Source organism: Heliangelus exortis, chromosome 3 (assembly GCF_036169615.1).
Source record: "Heliangelus exortis chromosome 3, bHelExo1.hap1, whole genome shotgun sequence".
NCBI classification, from domain to species: domain Eukaryota; kingdom Metazoa; phylum Chordata; class Aves; order Apodiformes; family Trochilidae; genus Heliangelus; species Heliangelus exortis.
Window position 1 is genome coordinate 56,466,741 of NC_092424.1, and position 11,708 is coordinate 56,478,448.

Consider the following 11,708-nt stretch of genomic DNA (forward strand, 5'->3'; position numbering starts at 1 on the left):
AAAATATTAAGGAATTATTTCAATTTGGGCTGAGGGACACCTGCTTTGGGTTTCAACACTGCAGCAATACACTGCAGAAATACAGGGAGTTAGGGCCCACGTTTTCTCTAGGTATAAACCTTCATTGGAGAATCCAACTACTGACTGTTTGGCAATAGAATTGGTAATTTATTATTACTAGTAGTAAATTATTATTAGTTATTTATCATTGTTGTTAGTTATATTAGAATATCAATTTATTCCCTAAATGGCTGGGTTTTGTGCCTTGCCCTAATAATTCTGGTACTGATGTCAGCAGAAAATAAAGATCAAGCTCTTTGAATGTGTAAATCAAAGAAGCTCCTTTAAAGCCAGCTGAGCTCCACACCTGACATCCAATGAAAATCCTGTCCAAGGAGCTGAATTACTGGGCCATTAGCAAGTTCTCCGCTCCTATGAAGTGAATGTTTTACCCAGCTTATACTTATGGGGCTCTGAGAGAGACAAAATGAATTTCTTTAATTAGAATTTGGCCAACACATTGCATTTAGAGAAGCTACTTTTAGGAAAATTGCCAAAAAAGCAATCTTTATTGACCACAAGTGGGCACAGCCTCCACTTTGCATCCCATCCAAGTGCTGCAGTGCTCCAGCTCACATCCTCTCCTCAGAAAGGATGAAAGGCAGAGCACAATTTTTTCAACCACTTCACCCACTTCCTGCAGCTCTTCACTCTTTCCCACGCTTCTTCCACCCAATGACAGGTCTATTTTGCTTGCTGCAGCTTTCTGGATAGAACTTGTTAAAAATAGAACAAAATATGATTAGATTCAGGTTTCATTTAACACGAGATCTAGGTCAGGGCTGACAATTCCATTTGAGCTGCTGCAACAGCTCTCTGCCTCCACAATGGGGGAGGTCCTGCTCCTCGCACCAGTTTACAGCTCTGGAGACCCTCCTCAGTGCCAGTGCCAGAGCTGGTCAGGCTCTTTGATGAACTGATATAACACACTAGCCTAACAGAAAAGTAATCCAACTAAGGAAAAATGGATTATTTCCCAGCATGTTAGAGTGCTGATGGATAAAGTTGGAGCAGTATTGTCAGCAGCAAGCTACTAGGTCAGCTCAGGTGGACCAAAATCCTGCTCACTTGCTGCTTAATCACAGTGCTACAATTGCTACAATTTTTCCACAGCTGTAGATGGAATATAGACCAGGGGAATGAGTGGTATTAGCAGCAGGTATTTTTAAAGTTCTTAAAGATTAGCTACTGCCAAAGGAGTCCTCTTCTCACTTCTGCTGAGTATCACAGCCTCCTCCTACGTGGATATTGACATCCCTCTGGCCCGGCTATGGCCTGGCTTGGCGTTTAATCTGGCAGAAAACCAACCTTGTAAAAGAAAACAATATTTTTTGCTAATGTAGCTCTGTCCCAACTAGCTTACTAAAAGGCTGGAGTAGTAGTGCTTTGCTCGGTGTGGAAGCTGAGAGCAAGCAAGGGGTTTTGAGCATCCATGTACTCTCACACATCAGTAACACTCAGGTCTGTATGAGAAAAGCTCATCTAGCAGATAACTCTTATTTCACATCACTTCCAGACTGCAAAGCTGAGCAATTTTATAGGCTAAAAAATCTACCTCAAATAGCAGCCTCTGGCAGCATCTGCCTTTGTAACACAGAGGGGAAAAGTGTGCTACACAACACTATGGAGCCCTTAAAGAAAGGGTAATGATCCAGGGGCCTGGAGGTGCCTCTGAGGTCCCAACAGCACATGTCAGCACAGTGCAGTGTGGACACAGGGCTGGGCACCTTACTGAGTGGTGACAGGGCTGGGAGAGCTGGTTGGTGTGACTCAGGAACACAGACTATGCCAGACTTCACCCAGACTGGGCATCTTTTGAGGTCCCACCTAGCTTTCTTGTTTCATGATTTGCCAGGTGTCAGCAGTGTTAAAGGTGGGCACTGTGGTGCTCAGTCCCCTTTTAAATACATCACTCTGAACAGTATTACAGGCTACAACAATAACAAAAGCGTTAGCTTTAACAAAATCAGCATTTGCATCAGTTTTCTGGAATTTGTTTCCTCAATTTAGGTCCCAGTGTCCTACAGCACACACCAGAAAGCCTACAAACTGCCAGGAAGTTCAGTTTCTCAACAACAAGTCACAAGCTGAACACCTCCAGTGTCAGAGTAAATGCACACAGAAAAAAAATTAAGCCAGTCCCCAGGGGAGAGTCAAGTTTTCCTGGTCATCTTGTTACCCAGCTACCTCTTCCCAGGTGTTTCCACCAGTTTCCAGAGAATTAAAAACAAAATGCTGGCTTTAGCAGTAGTGGAACTTACAGCTTCTTCCCTTGTCCCCTTGCTCGAGGCATTGCCTCCCCCTCACTGCACCCACTGCCCTCCCCGCTGTGCTGCTGCTGCATGGCTGCACTGGAACTGGGTCGCTCAAACAATCCAGATTAATAATATCCCCCCAGCACCACCACCACCAAGAAGAGCTAATTTTAACTCATATTATTGCAGTGATCCACTTGGAGGGTTTTTTTAACAGTATCTCACCAAACTATGCCCTGAATTCTGATCACAATAACTGCTAATTGAACTTCGCCCATCCTTTGCTTGTAAGGAAATCCACACAGAAGAGAGACAAAGACACACAGCTGCATGACAAGAACCTATTAATTTTGTTTGGACCTTAACTCTGGAGCATAATGCTGTTCTCAGAGTTAATTGTAGCCTTTCCACTGACTATTTTAGCACACATCTCCTGGACTGAAAACAGAATTTGAAAGATTGTGTTTTAGATCTCAGGCTGACCCTCTACACAAAAGACAGGGAAGGCACAATACCCAACTCATGACAATAATGACCAGCTCCAGTGTTTGGAACTGCACATGACATTTTCTGCTCACAAAGGAAATGAAAGCTCTCTTGCTTCTATACAGACATTCTGGGTTCTCACACATGAGGACAGATCAAGTGCCAGCAGCAAGGTGACTGCTCACAATTCAAGGACCATTTCTGTGCTCCCAGTCATTCTGGTAGATCCTAGCAGTAAATTCCCACAGCAATACAAATGTACTGAGTTTCTTTCCTTGCTTATTGTACAAAAATTGTTCTTAAATCAATGTCTGTAGACATCATCATCCCAGAACACAAAAGACTCATCTTCCTCTTACACCAGAAGTTGATGGTAATGTAAAGAAAATGAGGCATTTGTTTCAAATAAAGGAAAAAACCAAAAACAGTGTGGTCCATATAATTTTTACTAGAAACAGCCTTTTTTTTTTTTGGGTTGGTAAGGCAGTGTTAACTCCTGAAATTCAGAGTCACATCTGAATTACATCAACTGGAAATAGTTTTGGTTTTAAGTTTGTGCTTTGGTTTCAAATTTGTGCTTCTAGACCATTGCTAGCATGCCAGACCATTACACGAAAACACTTTTCACTTGCACTATTCTGTCCAGCTAAAAAGTCTTTTCAGAAAAAAGTCTTGATGACATAAATAGCAGCTTGACCAAGGGCCAGAAAGAGAATCACAGAATTGTCACATTTGGAAAAGATCTCTAAGATCACTGCATCCAACTGCCAACATTCCCCCCCGCCTTCTGAATAAAATACATATATATATATATATATATGTATATATATATATATATGTATCACCCATTAGAGGATGTCCTGAAGTACCTCATCTACCTGTTTTTTAGATACTTCCAGGGACGGTGGCTCCACCACTGGGCAGCCCATTCCAAAGGTCAACTACTCTCTCAGTAAAGAAATTCTTCCTCAAATCTAGTTTAAACCTTCCCTGGTGCAACTTCAGGCCATTTCCTCTATTCCTGTCATTGTTGACTTGAGAGAAGAGGCCAACACCCACCTCTCTGCAACCTTTCAGGTAGCTGTAGAGCAATAAGGTCTCCTCTCAGCCTCCTCTACTCCAAACTAAACATTCCCAGTTCCCTCAGCCTCTCCTCACAGGACTTGTTCTCCAAACCCTTCACCAGCTTGGTTGCCCTTCTCTGAACTCACTCCAGCAGCTCAAGGTCTTCCTTGTAGTGAAGGAGCCAGAACTGAACACAGCACTTGAGGTTCAGTCTCACCAGTGATGAGTACAGGGGCACCATCACTTCCCTTCTCCTGCTGGTGTCACTATTCCTTGTGATAATAATATAATATGTAATATTATATCTAATTATATTATATATATACATTATATATAATTATATAATATATAATATATATAACAGTATGTGTTATATATAGGCATTATTATAATTTTTTATTATTGTACAAGTAAGGATGCTGTTGGCATTCTTGGCCACCTGGGCAAGAAGGACCTGCCACCATGAGAGATGTCTTACTCAGCCCCAGTTTTCTGCACCTGCCTATGTCAACACCTTCCTCTTCACCTATCATTTTCTGCATCATTAAATAACTCTCACAACACTTTAAAATACAGACTAAAATAAGTACAGTTTGCAAGGTTGGTAATCCACAACTTCTGATATAAAAGGCCACATTTACTTCGTGCATGCAGAACAGTGGCTGCTCTCAACAGCAGGCCTTTGACACATATACAATATCTGTTGTTACTTATTTCTGAGTCTCTGTAGCATATATGCCAACAGAGATTCTTAGAATAGAGTTATAGAATGGTTTTGCTTGGAAAACACCTTGAGGATCATCAGGTTGTTGATGGAACACATCTTCACCCAGAGTCACCGGTGAATTAGCACATACCATACTAACTTTTTAATTTTATATTAATGTAACATATCATATGATGTACCGTGTTCTATTACAGCTATAAAGCACACAGATATGCAGAGCTGCATCAGGACATTTTAATGGTGTAAGCTTTGTAAGCACAGCTGCAAGGACACACTGAAACCTTTCTGCTCCACTTGCTGCCTTTTTCCCCCAGTGAGGAGCTGGAATCCTCACTGTGCCCTGGAAAAAACCACCAGCACTGGTAAATGGTAGAGGGAGACAGAAAATGCAGCCACCTTGTTGTGCACCTGAAACCCCTGCAATGTTTGCATTTTAATCCCTGCTCTTGGAACCCTGTGTTTCAGACAAATTAATGATCTTTCTACCTCACCTTCTTACACATAATTTTTGCTAGTGAACGTGGCTGCAAGTTATTTTGAGTGCAAAATTGCACATGAACTCGTACTTCTTGGTAAAATTGTTTTCATCTAATTTAAAATGCCATGAAAATTATAATAATAGAATATTTTATGTTGGTGTGGACCTCTAGAGGTCACCCCCACTTCCTAAGAAAAATAAGACTAATTTTGAAATTAAATCAGATGTCTCAGGTCCTGTCTCAGGTCCCATCAGTTTTGAATATTTCCAATAACAGAGGTTGCACATCTTGGCGTAATTGTTCCCATATTTTAGTATTTTCACAGTGAAATGTTTTTCCTTCATGTAATCCTCCTTGGTACAACCTGTGCCCTTGGCCTCTCATCTTGCCACTGTGCACTCTTCTCCATAGCCTCCCATCATTAGTTGAAGACAGTTGTTCATTTCCCCTAAGCCTTCTCCAGGCTGAATAAACCCAGCTCCCTCAGCACTTCTGTTGAGATGACACAAGGACAGCCTTATAAAAATAAGGGTAAAAGAACTTACATTTATGCTTAACTGGAGAAGGGAGTTTTCCTGTTCTGCTCTAGCTTCTGTTAACCAAGAAAAACAGCCAACACTCACCATAGTCTTACCTGTACCTCACTATGAACTCCACCACAGCTTAACTCCTCACCAATTTTGCCAACATGATCTTGTGTGAACATTTCCTAACCCTGCCCAATAAAAGTGCATCAGGTGGCTTTAGATTTAGTTAGGAAAATCCTCATGCAAACCAGACAAATTTGAATAGTCTTCATTCAGGGGATTACTCCAGGGGCAGCTGTGCCAGAAGAGAAGAAGCTGGAAAATGGATGGGTTTGTCTGGATCATCTGGGAAACAAAATCCCCATTCCCTGCACCTGGAGCTCCAGCAGGATCAACACAGCATCAGTAAGTTAGGCCTGATCTCCCATAAGCTCAGGTTCCTAAGCTTGATAAAGTTGTTTTTCTGAGGCTCTGGCAAATCTTTTCAGGTTCTCTGCAGGGTAATAACTGTTAACAATAACATTTACACAGGTGTATGAACTTTCCACATGTTCTGTTCCTACTTGCCAGGCAAAATGTTACAAGAATTAATAAGAAAAATGCAACACCAGAAGAACTGGGTTAAAACACACCCATGAGTGTTACATTCAACCAGAGAAAACAAAACAAGCAAAAGCCTTTTCTAATCCTTAAAGGTTAAGAAGCTTAAGTCAAGTCCTGTAAAGACATTTTGTCTTGTCATCGCAGCCTACCACTGAGAATCTTCTCTAGGAAAAACACCTTACAGGGCATCCCCCAGGGGTGCTCCAACCAGCAAAGTCTGAACAATAAACGTGCAATGACCATTTTGAAGTCTGTTGGATGTGTATTTTTGTTGTAAAAACTCCTGCTGAAACAACATAGCTAAGAGTCACAGTCACAGCTGATGATTAACTACTTAACTACTAAGACTTGTGAGGTGTTACTACTTGGTCCCAAAAGCCAGGGGCAAGGTTAAGACACTGTGATGCAGTTCACACAGTTTGTGCCCTCACGCTGGTGACTCCAGGAGTCAAAAGCCTTGTGAATTACCTTCCATTGAGCTGGTGCTGTGTGTATCCTGTGTATCTATCCTGTGTGTATCCTATGTATGCTGTGTGTATGCTGTGTGTGTGGCAATCAGAGGGAGCAATGATACTATGGAGGAAAATGAGGCTTCTTTCTGGGGGTCCCCACTACCACACTTCAGGCTTTCATATGTGCAATACAGACCTGTCTGGGTACTGTTCGTGCCTGCCCATTCTCCCATCGATGCAGTTAACCCAGCACAAGCCCCTGCATGCACATTTATCATGCCCTGACCTCCATCAAAACAATCAGAAGAAAATGGTAATTCAGAATTACACAATATTTTTTCTGGAGGTTATACACACCCACTTTACAATTTGACTCACTCTCTATGGCTTGGCTCAAAAAATTATGTTTCTGCTTATCAGCAGCTGAGCACAGGGGGGAGGATAGGATTCAATAATATTCTAGGAGTCCAGCTGCTTTGGGTGTGGGTGTGTGCTAGCCCAGAGGGGGCAGCTGAGCAGCAAAGGGACGACAGGGCAGATGTGCTCTCAGCCCAGGAGCAAAACAGTGCTGGTCTCTCCAGCGCTCCACTATGGCCCGAATATTTTCCTCAGAAAAGATCAGACTTGGGCCATGAATCACACAAATCCGTGCAAAAAACAAACCTCCAGTGAAGCTGCTACCTCACCACCATCCTCCATGGAGGAGAGTGCTCCATGCAGACACATTTTCTGCAAAAGCCAAGTGCAAGACACAGGCTCCCCTCTCAAGCTGTTCTTGCGTTGAGCAGTGCCCATTGATAGAGGTATTAACTCCTACTGGATCTAGCAATGGTAATTGCAAGAAACAAAGCCCAAAGCAGGCCCTCTGTGCTTGGCAACAGTTTCTCCCAAGACAGATTTTATATTGCAAGTAAGACTAAACTACTCATCAAACATCTTGATTGTAGCTTTCCCTGTCTTCACCAAAATGCTATTTACATTTACATCTTACTGTTGTGTCAGGACACTCCTCCCCCTCCAACAGTGCTTTACTGTACACTCTCCAGAGGGCAAGTGGAATGTAAGTTCTCCCATCACCTCTGTCATGCTTTCAGCCAAAATGTCCTGACTTTACCGTAGGAGTAAGATTTCTGACTCTTTTCTTCCTGTGAAAGGGATTTAGAGGGTAATTCCTCATTAATAAGAATATTACCATTCTTATTAAGAATTTCATGTTAAAGAGACATCCACCAAACACATAACTAAAATAATTTATACACTGCTAATCTAAGCAATACCTGAGATGTCCGGCAATTAAAAAACTGAAGCACTGGTACAAATCCTTTCCTGGCATAAACAGGCACACCATTTCCATGAGTGTCAGGAGACAGAGACCAGCTATTTTGCCAAAGCTCTGGCTTGGTCCCCTGCCTCTGCTGCAAGCTACTCTTTTTTATTCGTTTCAGCCACAGATGGGCAGCTCCTGAAAGCAACTTCTATTGGGCTCTCTCCAAGGAGCAGAAAGATGGCTGAGTGATCCTGCTCCACCTCCAAGAACACGATGCCTCGCACTGAGCAGTCACACCACGGCAGGAACAGTGTGAGCCCACTTATCCTCCTCCAGCACAATAGTAATGAAACAAGGGGCCTCATAGCTTCTTGAGAGAACTACAGCAAGTTCACAGTGCTTGATGTTCCCCTGCCCAACAGGTATTGCCATTAACATGTGGCAGCAGAGGCAGTTAAATGCCATTCCTTTTTTCTTTCCTGTGCTACACAAACTTTAACATAAATAGTCCTCAGAAGCAAGTCATGAGCACATTACAGATGAAGGAGGCAGAACTGCAGAGGCAAAATTACTCAGTTCAGTCATACTTATGCTGGATATCCCCAGGGAGAGCCATCAGCCTCTCTTCATTACAACTTGTCCCTGCAAGCACTGAGGTGCAGAGCCTGCTCATGGGTTCTGAAAGGATCCAGATCCACGTCCCCCTGGCTGTGAGCATCTCTTCAGCCCCAGAACAGATGGGAATGAAGAGATGAAGAAGAGGAACAGAGGGTCTTCCAGCCAGAGCTACGGGAAGTTAATTTCAACAAAGTACAAACACTGCCAATTTTTAAGTGAGGACAGCATACAAAAACACTAGGGAAAACTGCCATCAACCTTGTGAGAGGAAACACCCCTTACTCTGCATTTGGCTTGTACTCCAACCAACCCAGCTGCCACAACACCTTCAGCACTGAGGTACAGTTTACCTGGGATTTTGCTACTGACCATGCAGCTACCATTGTCCTCCTTGGCCAGATGCCAGGGTCTGCAGCCTGCTCCCTCTCCACCAGCATCCCAGCCAACTAATCTCGTGCTGCCTACACTGAATGGGAAGGCTGACCAATGGTGATGAAAGACTCCCACACAGTTCAATATATACTTTGGCAGAAAACTGAGATTAAAAATCAGGCTAAGCTCTATTACTATTTGTGTAACTAGAGTATCCTGGTTACAGAGCTTGTAACCATAGCAATCATTTAAATGAAGCTTTAAAGAAAATATTCCCTTGTTATTAAAATCTTGATCCTTGATTTTGAGTCAGTTTCTCCATCTTTCTCCTGTCACAGGACCCAGAGGTGCCTCCTGGTCTTGTAGAAGACATGGGAAAGGAAGATTTTGGCTCTGAATCACTGAGCATCTTCACCTAGTGTTTGTGTCTTGTGTCAATAGAATGATGTTTCCTGAACACAGGCATATGTTGGATGGCAGTGGATGAAAAACTCAACATGATCTTCAATGTGCACTCACAGCCCAGAAAGTCAATAGGATCCTGGGCTGCATCAAAAGAAGCACAGCCAACAGGTTGCTGGTGATTTTCCACCTCTACTCCACTTTAACGACAGCCCACCTGGAGTACCCCTTCCAGCTCTGGTGCCCCCAACACAAGAAAGACATGGACCTGTTGGAACAAGTCCAGGGGAGGCCCATGAAGATTATCAGAGGGCTGGAGAATCTCTCTTATGAAGAGAGCCTGAAAGTTGGGGTTGTTCGGCCTGGAGAAGAGAAGGCTCTGAGGAGACCTTATAGCGGCCTTACAGTACCTGAAGGAGGCCTACAAAGCTGGAGAGGGACTTTTACAAGGGCATGTAGTGATAGGACAAGGGGTAATGGCTTTAGACTGGAAGAGAGTAGATATAGATCAGACACTAGGAAGAAATTCTTCGCTGTGAAGGTGGTGAAACACTGGCACAGGCTGCCCGGGGAAGCTGTGGCTGCCCCCTCCCTGGAAGTGTTCAAGGCCGGGTTGGATGGGGCCTTGAGCAACCTGGTCTGGTGGGAGGTGTCCCTGCCCATGCAGGGGGGTTGGAGCTGGGTGATCTTTAAGGTCCCTGCCAACCCAAACCATTCTATGATGATTCTATATGAAAGGATCCCTTTGCCATTAGTGTCTGGGAGGTTTATGAACATCATACAAGTAATCAGCTAACAAGGATGTTTCTTAGAATAAATCCTAGATAATTAAACTGAGCCTACTATTAATGACATTCCAAAAAAGGTATTACTTAGGTTGGAGCCAAAGTAATTTAAAAGCTCGGGCACCGGGGGGATAAAAAAAAAAAAATAAAATAAAATTAAGAAATAAAAAAAAAAAGGTGGAAGTATTTGGCGACTGGTAATTTATATTAACTATCTCCAAAGTCTCCATTCCACAGTTATGACTCTTGTGTTAGTAAGAGTCACGCAGGCATCTCACAAAGGCAGCAGTGATCTCTTATTCTGTAACTGTATCTGGATAACTAAGGAGATCTTTATTTTGAAAAGATCCTGCCAAAGCTGCTTTTTTTTTTTTTTTTTTTTTTTCAGCTTCTCGTCAAATGAGTATGTAGCCAAGAAAATGGGACACAGAAGCAGTAGGATGGATGTGATCTGTACACATTTTTCTCACAAAAACACAAGTGCAGTACATGTTTAACAAAAGGGAGTAGCTCCAGGGTAATATTATATAATGGAGTCAGATTTTAACTCTTGAATATACAGTACCCTAGGCAGGTACTTTTCAAAAAGGGAACCTTTTCATGGGAGGAAGGAGCAAATTTCTTCTTGGAACATGACTTGAGAGCTGCTCCTGGATGCCACCAGGTTTGGTTCAGTCCTGCAAGCTTTGCTGCTGTGAGCATCATCGCACCAGGCAGCCTGTGGGCTAAGGAGCTCTACCAGATGCTGTAGTTTCTCTGCACATCCCATTGATGTTGGTTGGACATCACTGAATGAAAAGCAAATATGCAGGAAACCCAGTGACTAATATGCATATTTAAGGCCAAAAAATACTCATGTACCAAGTCAATGGCAAAGCACAGCAGCTGCATCCTTAAGAGGAAAGCAGGTTTTGTTTCATACAGCCATGTTTTACTAGCATCAGAATGAACAGAAGCTGTTTCACAGAATAACATCAGAATAGAAATCAGATATGAATATAGTTGTGTGAAATGTGGACCTGTATTTTTAGGTGCACACGCCCACACACATTCGCAGCCTGAATAGTTCGTTCTCCTCCTCTGATACGATCAGGGATGCTTCCAGCAGGAATGAGCCCAGGCATGCTCCTAACCCAATTTGCCTGTGCCACCCCTACTTTAACTACATACTATAACATGTAACAATTTGAAAAGCTTTTTTAAAATGACTTTTTCTTCCCTCAACACTTTCACAAAGCTACTCAGTTTCTTTCAGCAACCCAGTAATTACTGTAGCAGATCAAACCTTAAGTTCTACAGCTCACGGCTCAGTACCATATTCAGTACCATATGCCTCCCCCCCCTCCCCCCAAAAAAAAAGGGTAAAGACTGTAGTAATTAAGGTAGGGGAAGAGTTTTGCTGAAGTACCAGTACTCGTTTTGTTTTCCCCCACAGGTTTAAGGCTTAAATCATACCCTGCAGCCCGTTCAGCAAGATATCAATATGGAATCACCGTGTTCACTTGCAATTGCTTGATGGCAGCTTATTTACATTTCCACCTCATAAACAGGTCTTTGTATTTTAAGAGGCAGCTGCCAGAGTGCTTTCCACAATTAACACAACACGCAGT